The sequence below is a fragment of the Chrysemys picta genome, chromosome 1 (genome assembly GCF_011386835.1).
Source record: "Chrysemys picta bellii isolate R12L10 chromosome 1, ASM1138683v2, whole genome shotgun sequence".
NCBI classification, from domain to species: domain Eukaryota; kingdom Metazoa; phylum Chordata; order Testudines; family Emydidae; genus Chrysemys; species Chrysemys picta.
The window spans coordinates 200,591,995-200,602,043 of NC_088791.1; the positions used below are offsets into that span (position 1 = coordinate 200,591,995).

Consider the following 10,049-nt stretch of genomic DNA (forward strand, 5'->3'; position numbering starts at 1 on the left):
GCCTAGGGTACACAGGAGGTATTGGATCTCCTGGGCCCATGGAGAGAAGAGGCTGTGCAGCAGAGTTACAGACACATTGTAGAAACATAGACATCTATGAGCAGATAGCACGGGGAATGCTAGAGAAGAGGTACAATTGGGATCGTCAACAGGGCCATGTGAAAAGGAAGGAATTGCGCCAGGCATATCAGGAGGCCAACAGTCAATTTGGTGCCAAGTCACGGACCTGCCACTTTTACAAAGAGCTGCATACCATATGTGGTGGAGATAGGGTGACCAGATGTCCCGATTTTATAGGGACAGTCCCGATTTTGGGGTCTTTTTCTTATATAGGCTCCTATTACCCCCCACCCCCGTCCTGATTTTTCACACTTGCTGTCTGGTCACCCTAGGTGGAGACCTCACCACCACCACCTTCAAGGAGCTTTGGGACACCAGCAGCAGCTGTGCTCTCTGTGCCTTTGTTACCTTCAAGAGTGAGATATCAGCTAAAATCACCACTGCATGTGGAAAATGGCACCAGTATTCAGTGCTCTTGCCCTATGCCTGTACAACCAAACAATTCCCTCGCCCCTGGTGGGCCTTATTCAACATGGCTGGTGCTGAGAGTGGTTCTTCTCCAAAGCATAAGTGTCATTAAGCATGGCTTGTATAAAACTTTAGGGGAGCAACAGAAGCAAGTTCTGAATCTTACCTTTTGCTTTCCATTGTTTCTATACTGACAGTGGTATCTCTGGTGGTTTTATCTGCAGCTGCTGCCATTGTGGTCATAAACAGCTCTCCCTTCACACCTGCAGAACACCTGAGCCAGATAAGAAGGAGAAAGAAGAGAACTTGATCTCGCTGAACATGTCATCCCCTGCAAGCCATTATTGCATCAGATCATGAACAGAGGGCCTGGAGAGTGAATATTTCAGACGATATGGAGAAGGAAAGAGTGGAAAGAAGAAAGGCGCAGGAAAAGGAGAGAGGACTTTTCTGGCAGCAAACACACATGCTGCAGACTCTTGTGGACCTAGAGGTTCAACAGTCACAGGCTTGCCTCCCTTTGCTGGAGAACTCAATTTTAGCACCTCCCTACAAACCCCCCTCAACATTCCATGTGGCATCAAGGGCCTCACCCCGACCCTTACCTCTCTGTACCAGGGGACAGTCAGGAGAGCTACTTGAGAGCACCACAATTGCTGTATGTGTAGCCAAAAAGGACATGAATGTTTGTTCCCCTTACTTAGTTCTGTTCCCTAAATTTATTATTTTTTTGTATATTTACTTTTAAATATACAGATATTTTGCACCAGTTTTGTTAGTCTAACAAAATTCTATTTTGGGGGAAATAATTCATCTTTAGTAGTTCACAACATGTGCTACAGCAGTGGTTCTCAAAGCCAGTCCACCGCTTGTTCAGGGAAAGCCCCTGGTGGGCCAGGCCGGTTTGTTTACCTGCCACAACCGCAGGTTCGCCCTCCAGGCCAATGGGGGCTGCGGGAAGGGCGGCCAGCACATCCCTCGGCCCGCGCCGCTTCCTGCAGCCCCCATTGGTCTGGGGCGATGAACTGCAGCCAGTGGGAGTCGCAATCAGCCGAACCTGCGGACGCGGCAGGTAAACAAACCGGCCCGGCCCGCCAGGGGCTTTCCCTGAACAAGCGGCAGACCAGCTTTGAGAACCACTGTGCTACAGAATGCCTCGCAGTAGTGAAAGCCCCCATTTACTTGCCATTGTACACGGTGACCCAACTCATAGGATCAGTGACAAACGCAGTGTTATAGTCATAAATGTACAGCAGACACCACACAATTCCTAACAGGCCCTAAAACTGCAGGGCCAAGTAGAGCACAGTCCACCACAATGCATGACTGTGGCTCACTGTTCAAGTGCTCTTTCAAGACCTCCTTCAGTCATATAGCTCTGCCTTGAGCTCTTCTAATAGCCCTTGTCTGGCTGTTCAAACTCAGTGGACAGCCACTCCACCTCCACAGCTACTTTTCCCTCTTTGTCTCACAGTTATTATGCAGGACACAGTGAGCAGCTATAACCATTGGGATATTTTTCTCACAGTGATCCAATCTTGTGAGTAAACAATGCCAATGTCCCTTCAATATACCAAAAGCATGTTCAACCGACATTCTGCACTTGCTGAGATGGTAGCTGAATCTTTCCTTGGCGCTGTCGAGGTGGCCAGTGTGACAGTGTACCCCATAAGGCTTTATGGGGGGGGTGCTTATAAATGTATGTATGACATAACTGGAGTATGTTTTGTGCTGCCTGTGCCATGTAATATATCTCCGTAAAGGCTATGGTCTACTATATCTATTCATCCTATTTGTACATGTATATCATTTTCTATTTGAGGTTAAGAACATGGGCTGTATGCTTGCTTGGTTTCTAAGTAAGCTTTGTGAGGCATTTGGTCAGCTTCTTTAGGAAGGAATTCGCCAGGTTAAGTACCTGATCAGGAAACACTTGGGGAACAATGCATCTTGGAATGCTCCAATCCACATAAGAAGTCTTCCTGGAGACATGCAAGATACCATGTGGACAATGGCTTCGGCCTGTAAAGACTGAGTCATGCAGGGACATGTGACTTGCCCAGGTGACTCCAAAACTCCATCTTGGAGCTGGACTTTGCATAGGAGGGAGGAGGGGGGGTCTCCACCCACAAGAGAGAGTCTATTTAAACCCATGGGAGACCCCTCCATTTTGTCTTCAGCTGGCTAAGGAAGGAACCTCTCCACCCCCTCAGGATACTTGAAGGGAACTGAATCAAAAGACAGTAACTATAGGGGGTGTGAGTGATTGCTGGACCCAGGCTAAAAGGAGATTAGCCTGTAAAAGTGAGCATTCTGGAACTGGTGAGGAACTTATCTGTATTTAGTTTGATTAGACATAGATTTGCGCATTTTATTTTATTTTACTTGGTGACTTACTTTGTTCTGTCTGTTACTACTTAGAACCACTTAAATCCTACTGTCTGTATTTAATAAAATCACTTTTTATTTAGTAATTTACTCAGAGTATGTATTAATACCTGGGGGAGCAAACAACTGTGCATATCTCTCTATCAGTGTTATAGAAGGCGAACAATTTATGAGTTTACTCTGCATAAGCTTTATGCTGGATAAAACGGATTTATCTGGGTTTAGACCCCATTGGGAGTTGGGCATCTTTTGAGTGCTAAAGACAAGCACACTTCTGTAAGCTGTTTTCAGGTAAACTTGCAGCTTTGGGACAAGTGATTCAGACCCTGGGTCTGCGTTGGAGCAGACGGGAGTGTCTGTCTCAGCAAGACAGGGTGCTGGAGTCCTGAGCTGGCAGGAAAAACAGGAGCAGAGGTGGTCTTTGCACATCAGGTGGCAGCTCCCAAGGGGGTTTCTGTGATCCAACCCATCACAGCCGGTGTACAGCTTCATGAGGCAGAGGAACAAGGGGTAGGCTGGGTCCCTCGGGACCACTATTGGCATTTCAACATCCTCAAAGGTAATCCATCAGTCAGGAAAGAAAGTCCCTGATCGCATCTTTCTACAGTCCAGTGTTCTTAAAGATGTGAGCATCTTGCACCTTCCCTGACCAGACACACTGCTGCATAACCATAGAAAAGTAGCCCTTTCTGTTGATATGCTCTGGGGCCAGGTGGGCTGGTGCCGAAATAGGGATATGCGTACTGTCTATCACTCCACCACAGTTTGGGAACCCCATTGCTGCAAATCTATCCACTGTGTCCTGCACACTGCTGACAGTCATAATCCTGCCTAGCAGGAGATGATTAATGGCCCCACATACTTACATGACAATAGCCATTTTCCAACTTCAAAATAATTTTCCACGGGCTGGTAGCAATCTGGTATTGCAAGTTTCTAGAGTGTGATAATCACTTGCTTCTCCATGGTCAGTGCAGTTCTCATTTTGGTGTCCAGGCTGCTGGAGGGATGGAGAGAGTTCACCACACAGACCCAGTAATGGGGCCTTTCACATCCAAAAGTTCTGCAGCCATTTCTTGTCATCCCAAACTTGTATTACCATGCAACCCCACCGGTCAGCACTTGTTTCTTGAGCTCTGAAGTGGTGTTCCACCATCTGCTCTGTGAACACTAGCAACAACCTTGAACTGGTTCTTTCTATGTCCCACAGCAATCTGTCCTCCAAGAAATCTTTGTGGTCCCCACTGATGCGGTTCTTCTTGAGACTCTGAAAATACTGGAGGATTGTGTGTCCTGTGCTGGCAACACATATGACAATAATGTAGAACTGTGCAGACTTCATGCTTCTGTCAAAGATGGGCCGTGCAGGGATGTGAAAGGCTACATGGGATTTTTTTTAAAAAGGCATATAAATTATGGGAGATGGGTGACATTATGGGATGGAGAAAATTACATGCTGGTAACTTGACCCCTTTCACCCAGTCACCCCTCGTTTCTGCCTCACCACTTTATGCCAACGTAATTTGCAGCAGCCAGTTTGTAATGTAGACATGGCCTAATTATCCATAAAAAAACCCTGCTGTATCTGTATCTGCTAAAGTACTAAGCTTTGCAGCAATCCATTACTTCCACTAAAATGCAAATGATTAACCTGATTTTAATACTACACAGGTATGTTAACAGCGGTCATCAGTAATTCATTAACATTCTTCTGGCTAGAAATCACTTCTGAGGTAGGGCATTCCCTTTTGTAGAGAATTTCCCACAAAAAACAGATGCAAATCAGTTACAAGTCAAGGGATGGAGAAAAATGGCTTTTAAGAGGCAATGTACATGACATTCTTTCACATGCAAATCAAGGAGCATGGTCACACTTTCATTTCTGTTCACAGCGTAAAAGGTGTTAGTAATGAGACTGCCCTGAAAGGAAGAATTCTGGAGGAAATTTTAAAAATTCTATGTTTAAACAAATTAAATTGCTTTAAGATCCCAGATTATTAACAAAACGGGTGGACAGACTTAAAGCTACAAATGAACTAATCCATTTTAACACAAAACATTTCAGGTGCTCAGGAGCAAGAATGGTGCAAATTCCTGTTGGGTGAATGGGCAGGAACATCTTCTTTATTCACCTATCAGGTCCTAAATTCAGGATTCTGCATTTAGGACCCAGTCCCACAAACACTCCTCCAGGTGACTACTCCCATGTGCAAAGTTACTCACATGTATGTTTGCAGATATGGGCCTTTGCCCCTATCAACTTCCACTTTAAATAATGCTCCCTGTATTGCTGAAGACATCCACGATGACTTCTGCTCTCTCTCTCAGTTCTGGCTTTACACATGTTGCGCCGTAGGGTTTTGCCCCTATGCCCTCACCCCATCATCCACACTAGAGGCATGTCCAGGGATGCATAGAACACGAGTTAACATACCCACCTGGGTGTGTGGGCAAGACCCCGTATTAATATATCTGACCCTCCTCGCTACCTGCCCACTTTATGGTGTGGATGTAGCAATTACGCAGTGAACCACTCCCAAGTCGACATCATCTTCCACTGTTATTCCCACAGTTTCCGGTCTTGTATCTTCCCACCTTTTGGTCTCCTCGGTTCCTTCCCACTTGTTCTCTATGGACCAGTAGTTTACCCATCCCCTTTTGTGCATGTGGACTACTGCACTTCCACAATTGCTCCACCTCAGCCCTGCCCCATTATTTCAAAACATCCAACCCCCAGCGTGAGGCAAGCTGGCCGGAGAACCACACCAGGGTGCTGGTTACCATCTGGAGTGATTACATCCAGATCCATGACTTCAGCAGGAACTTGCAGAAATATTCATCTTTATGAAAGATTTCGCGGAGGCTGGTGGAACAGCGAATCCATCGTACCGCAGTGTGCAGCGCAGGGAGCTCGTAAAACATCTCATTTCCCTGTACCTCAAGGTCAAGAGCTCCAGCACCAGGTGTGGTAATGTATCCACTATACACCCCGGCAACCAGGAGCTTGATAGGATGTGTTTCAGCACCACCAGCATGGAGCCCTCTGTCTGCCATGATCCATTCCTGCAACTGATGGGTGTCAGTGTGAGGCCAGAGGAAGGAGAGGTGGGTCCAAGGAGCTGTCCATGGAGCTTGATGCCCTGATTCAGCCCACCAGCAGGATAGGATAGTGGAAGTTCTGGGTGGAGTTTCCTAGGACCTGTTTGGGGATGGAGTCAGAGATCAGCCAGGGAAGACAGAGTATGGAGAGAGAGTGGAGCTGGGACAGGGCACCAATCCATAGCTCAGTAAGAGCCAACTATTATGTTTTGAATGATTATTGCCACATGCTTCTTGTGTGGTTTGTTTTCAGGGTATGGTTTCACAAGCCATCGTAGGCAGGGTCCCCCAAAATAACAGTAGGCACCAACACCCCATCAATGATAATATTTTAGGAGAAAATAGGCCCCTGCTTCTCCCAACAGGTATTGTCCAAATCTTTTGAAAATTCTTGCATCATGCACCTTGGCAGTATTACTCACGTTAGTGTTCATGAACCTGCCTCTGCCCCTACCCCTGCAGAATGGTGGACCAGTGCCCTTTGCAGTTTACATATTCACTTGCTCCCTGTGGAGGGCAAATTATGGGCAAATGTGTACCGCCCATGGTCCCTGCACAGTTGGGGAACCCCATTCTCTGAAAGCCCAGTATTATTTCTGGAACATTTCTAATGCCAATCACACATAGATAAATCACAGTAACTGCCTGGCAAACCACCAGCACAACCCCCACCTCTGACTTGCTAATACCAAACTGATTAGCCACAGACCTGTAGCAGTATGGGGTGGCCAGCTTCCAGAGGACAATTGCAACCCGCTTCTGCATTTGGTACGGCCTCCCTCAATTGAGTGTTCTGGTGCTGGAGGGTCGGGACAAGCTCTTCACATAGCTCCATGAGGTCTGCTTCCTCACACGGAAGTTCTGGAGCCACTGCTGGTCATCCCAGGTCTCCAGGACAATGTGGTCCCACCATAGTGTGTCAGTTATGCTGTACCAGAAATGAATCTCCACACAGGGAAAATAATGTGGCATTCTATGAAGTCTGCTGTAAATGGATGCCCCCCACCCTCACCCCGCGTCCCTCTGCCTTCTTCATCTCAGAAACTCTTCCTGAAATGCATCTCGCCGAATATCTGCTCCATTTTATAAACCCATTCATATGTGAGTAGGAGCAGCTGATCAAATGGATCCATGGCTCATCCCTGGGTTGCAAAGGACCAAAGCGAGCAGCTTGAATGGCCAGAAGTGACTCAGAAGAAAAGGCATTCACAATGCCGAAAGCACTTTCATGCAGACATTCAAGGACAGGCAAGTTCTTCCACAATACACTGCAAACAAGCACTAGAGCGGCCCCAGGTGGGCAGGATGCTTGGGACTATGGGATCTAAACCCATGAGTCCAAGCGCAAAACAGCATGCAGCTGCAGCATCAGTTTGGGCACAGCTACATGGGGTATGGCACATGTGCGGCTCTGCAACATGGACTCTGGCGGGAGGCTTGGACACATGCACACCAGCACACAACCAATGTGGACATACCCTCAGCATCACCCTTACAACGCTTTTCACTTCACTGGGGATGACAGCACATCATAGCACAGCAGCAGTTTTACCAACTCTTGACATTTCAATACCACACTCACAACTCTTGTGGCTATTCTTAAAGTCAAGAGACTCACAGACGTCATTTTGTTAACAAGTAAGGTTGTGGACCTCCTGGTTGCAAAGGAAAGCTGGAAAACTTGACCTGAGCACACCTTAACAGATCAAAAACCAGAAAAGAAAGAAAAATGAACCCCACATTTATGATTGTTTAAACTCTTAAGCTAATCTCATCATTTTTTGCAAAATGATTTCTGAATGCTTGAGATTGGCAATATTGCCAAAATTGGACCAGTACTTCGAATTTAGGACTTAGCAGATGAGCAAAACTGATTTTCTAAATATTTTGTTAGAAAATTTATCAGAGAGTTTGTGGGTTTTAGCCTGTTGAGATGTCCTGGGGAATGGAGTGGGATTTTAAACAGATTTGTTTTTCAAAAAGAGACTCTGTAGTTCATCTTTAAGGACAGTCAAAATAGCCTCATAAGCAGGGTGGAAGGGGTGTGCTTAGATGCAAAGTAATTGTACGGTCAATTCCGTCCCACAAAAAGTCCCTAGTCACTTCTGTTCCCCTAACTTCAAATAGCGGCTGCTTACATTTCTAACCACAGAAGAGCAGCATTCCAGGCACCCCACCTCATCTTCCTATGTCTGTGTGATAATGGCAGTAATAACATCTCTGCCCACTGATGGGGTAAGAAGAGGATGTGTTTTTTCACTGGCAGTTTTCCATTAAAGTGAAATCTTAAAAGGTTTCATTTTGAGTGTGTAAGGCCCCTGCTACAATCTCCCCCCAAAATTTGACTTCATATAAGGGCACTCAAAATCAAAGGTGAAATCCTGGTCCCACTGAAGTCAATGGGAGTTTCTTTGAGTTCTGTGCTGCATAGCCCTGAGAATTATCCAGAGCTGCAGGGACAAATATAATAATAGTACTTTGCCCTGAGAGAGCACTTCTCATCCAAACCTCTCACAGCACTTTCAGGTGATTAAATAGTATAACTCCACTTTTAAAGATGGGGAAAAACTGAGGTACAAAAAGCTGCCTGAGGTCAAAGTCTGTAGTGTAGCCAGGACTGCAACAAAATGTCTTTTGCCTTCGATTTTGGCTCTAAGCGCTCTTTAGTCCTCCATCCCTACTCCTAACTGTATACCAGCTAAAAGGATAAGAGAGACCCCAAGGCAAGCCAAGTATCCACACTACTAAAATCCCAATAGCACTGCTGCCATTTCAGCTGGCAGGGATCCACTCTTCTCAAGCATAATAGTGCCATGGCTGGCAGATGGAAGAGAATGGGCTCAGAAACTCTCAGGTCCTAGGTAATGCTGAAGGCTGGTAAATCAACATGGAGAATATTTACTATTGCCCTTTTCAGAGTTGCACTGAAGGGGAAATTCCTCCCCTAACTTGACCCCTGCCAATGATACCCAAGTTATCAGTGCTTAGGAAAGAGAACATTTTAAGTTGACTTCAGTGTATCGATCACTGTTGTTGCTGATGTCATCTGAAACTGGATTTGGATCATAAACCCAGAGAAATTATTTCCTGTGTAAAGTCATCCTCTGGGGAGAAAGCTACAGGAGAGGGCCAAAAGCCAGGGTGGGGATTGTTTGGATACCCTAAGAATTGGGGGTGCATGATTTCAGGGGCAGACCCAACCAGTGATGCCTGGGTACTGAGAGAGAGTGTGAGTATGTGCATACTAGGGTTGTCAATTTTGGTTGGACGTGTTCCTGGAGGTTTCATCTCATGACATAATCTTTATTTAAAGATTAATCTTTAATTCCTGGAGGCTCCAGGACAATCCTGGAGGGATGGCAACCCCAGTGCATACACAGAGTGAAAGTGTTTTCTCTGGTCTTCCTTTGCAAGGAACTTATTTGTACATTCTTTACTTCTGAAGAACAAAGGAAGTGGCTTACTCAAACTAAACTAGGTTTTCAAAGATAAGAAGCCTTCATATTGGCTTTGGGGCTGCAGAAGAAGATATTCCTAGCTTCTAATGGCACAAAGGAGGTTAGGGGCCAACTTGATCACAGTCTATAAGCATTTACCATGGGGTACAGAAATTTGATAATAGGCTCTTCGGTCTAGCAGGTAAAGGTATAACAAAATCCAATGGCTGGAAGTTGAAGCTTGACAAATTCAGACTGGAAATAAGGTGCAAATTTATACCAGTGAGGGTAATTAACCACTAGAACCATTTACCAAGGATTGTGGTAGATTCTCCATCACTGGAAATCTTTAAATCAAGATGGGATGTTTTCCAAACAATATGCTCTAGTTCAAATAGGAATTAATTCAGGGAAGTCTTATGGCCTCTGTTATGCAGAGGAAGACCCGATGATCACCATGACCCCTTCTGGTTTTATAATCTATGACATAGTGGCACATACAGATCTAAGCTACAGGTGGGTCCAAAGTTCTGATCCTGATTCAAGCTTCCCAAAAATGCAATAACGTTTCAATCCAGGATTTTGGACTGAACCATT

The 10,049-nt window shown here is 45.7% G+C and overlaps 1 long non-coding RNA gene across 1 annotated transcript in view; it reads left to right on the forward strand.

Annotated features, from left to right (window-relative positions):
* LOC101936647 (uncharacterized) overlaps window positions 1-1,577 on the forward strand; it is a 182,644-nt gene extending 181,067 nt beyond the window's left edge. The window contains exon 5 of the long non-coding RNA XR_010594929.1: window positions 753-1,577. This is a non-coding gene — a long non-coding RNA (uncharacterized LOC101936647). The remainder of the gene's footprint in view (window positions 1-752) is intronic.
* The last annotated feature ends 8,472 nt before the right edge of the window (window positions 1,578-10,049 follow it).